Consider the following 2,362-nt stretch of genomic DNA (forward strand, 5'->3'; position numbering starts at 1 on the left):
CAAGGTTCTCAAACTTTAGCAGGCATCAGAATTACCTGGAGGAATTATTAAAACATAGATTGATCAGCCCCACCCACAGAGTCTCTGATTTAGTAGGGCCTGGATAATTTGAATTTCTAACATGGTCCCAAATTATACTTATGCTGCTGATCTTGGAATGATACTTCTAAAATCACTGCTTTAAGACTGTGATAGACAGAATTATTTATTTTTACTTTAATTGCTCAACAAAGGAAGAATTCTCAGGAGACATTAGCTTGCTATCTGATAATTCATTTAAATTTGATAGGAAGATGAAAAATTAAGCAATTATATGGAAAGGAAATAAACACATAAAATAGAATATTGGAATCATATGTAGGAGGTGTGGTTAGACTATGAGTGAATGTCTTTGACTACTAGAAAGGAGAGATATGCAATGCAGATTTACTGGAAGTTTATATAAGACTAACACAATAAAATCTGTATGTAGTAAGATAGTTTACCCCACCAGAATAGCTATAATTAAACAATATCAATTTATGACATGACTAGTTGTAACTGGAACTTTTATTTATTTCTGGTTGTTGTGTATAATATTATATCATTTTTGGAAAAGCGATTTGTCAGGGGTTTGTTTGTTTTAAGATTTCATTTACTTATTTTTAGAGAGAGAGAGGGCACGCACAAGCATATGTGGGGGAGGGGCAGGGGAAGAGGGAGAGAAGCAGACTCTCTCTTCTGAGAGCATGACCTAAGCCAAAATCAAGAGTTGGTCACTTAACAGACTCAGCCATCCAGACGCCCCACTTTGTCAGTTTTTTATAATGTTAACCATACACTTAGCCTACGATTCATCCATTTCATTCCTAAATATAGTGCCAAGAGTAATGAAAACACGTCAACTAAAAGACAAATACATTAATGTTCAAGGAAGTTTTATCTTTATTAGTCTAAAACTGTAAATAACACAAAATCAATGAGTGAATGAGTAAAGAAAATGATCTGCATATACACATGTGGGTGAATCTCAAAAACATACTGAGTGAAAAAAATACAAAAGAGTACCTAATATAGAGTTCCATTTTTTTTTTTTAAGTTTTAAAAGTAAAGCTAATCTATGATGATTAAAATCATATCATTGTTTTTCTAGGACTGGGGTAAGAATAAGTGAATAGAAATATGCATAAGGAAGGTTTCTGGGTTATGGAAATATTCTATTACTTGATTGGATGGTCAGGGGAGTAATATCACTAAGATGCAAAAGACTGGGGTTACTGAATTGGGCTGCAGCTCTGGAAGACCTTACATGGTTAAGAGACCAAGGATAACAATTCTGTGAGTTCTCCACTTTGTTCTCTTCAGCAGCAAACATGGCTCATCCACTGGTCTCTGCTGGTTTTCTTCGACCACCCCCAATCTCTTCCTTTACCAGCCACCATATCCTAATGCAATTCAGATAGTATATCAACATATTCTGCACTATTTTGACTACAGTCATCATTATAAACAAAGATGTTCAAAAACGCCGGCAGGTACTAAAAGATCTGGTTAAAGTTATTCAACAGAGTCTTACACATATAAAGACCCAATTACAGAATGTGGTGAATGCTTATATGTTAGCTTGGACTTTCATGGGTCTTGGAAAAAGCTGAGGGAATGTGAATCAGTTCTTGTGAATGATTTCTTGGTGGGTGGTCCTGAGAATTTCACTAAAAATGCTTGTCTCTCCATATTTGAGACTTCTTGTAACACCCACCTGTGTATCACCATTAACATGTTGGCAGACAGATTGAACAGGACTCTGGAAAAAGTTGAAAAGTGGATTGTCAATTTGATTAGAATGCAAGACTGGATGCCAAGATTGATTCTAAATTAAGCCACGTGGTTACGGTTAACAATGCAGTCTCACCCTATCAGCAAGTGATTGAAAAGACCAAAAGCCTTTCATTTAAACACCAGATGTTGGCCATGAATATTGAGAGGAAACTTAATCAGAAAAGTAGGTTAGAGGCTTCTAACTGGGCAGCTCAGGACTCTGACTTCTACTAGAGAATGTGTAAAGACAAGATGAAAAAAATCTGTAAAATAAAGATGAAATAATGAAACCATTATATAAAGGATGACATACATTTTAGAAACAATATATTGAATATGAATTTTGGGAAATCTGAATAAAATTGGCTGTTACATTAAAATAAGAAGATAGTAAAACATGCAGTATGATTCGTGATTATTTAGGACTACAAATATTAATATTTGAACAGCATGCTGATAATGGTTCACACTTTCTATTAAATTCCTGGGATTTAAAGAAAACAACTTGATGTCAATTTCTCTATTTTAGAATAACATAGGTTGATTTTTTTAAAGCATGATTCAG

At 34.3% G+C, this 2,362-nt stretch overlaps 1 pseudogene; it reads left to right on the forward strand.

Annotated features, from left to right (window-relative positions):
- Positions 1 to 1,211: 1,211 nt before the first annotated feature.
- On the forward strand, positions 1,212 to 2,031 carry LOC113251126 (eukaryotic translation initiation factor 3 subunit E-like; annotated as a pseudogene).
- The last annotated feature ends 331 nt before the right edge of the window (positions 2,032 to 2,362 follow it).

Source organism: Ursus arctos, unplaced genomic scaffold, assembly GCF_023065955.2.
Source record: "Ursus arctos isolate Adak ecotype North America unplaced genomic scaffold, UrsArc2.0 scaffold_10, whole genome shotgun sequence".
NCBI lineage: Eukaryota > Metazoa > Chordata > Mammalia > Carnivora > Ursidae > Ursus > Ursus arctos.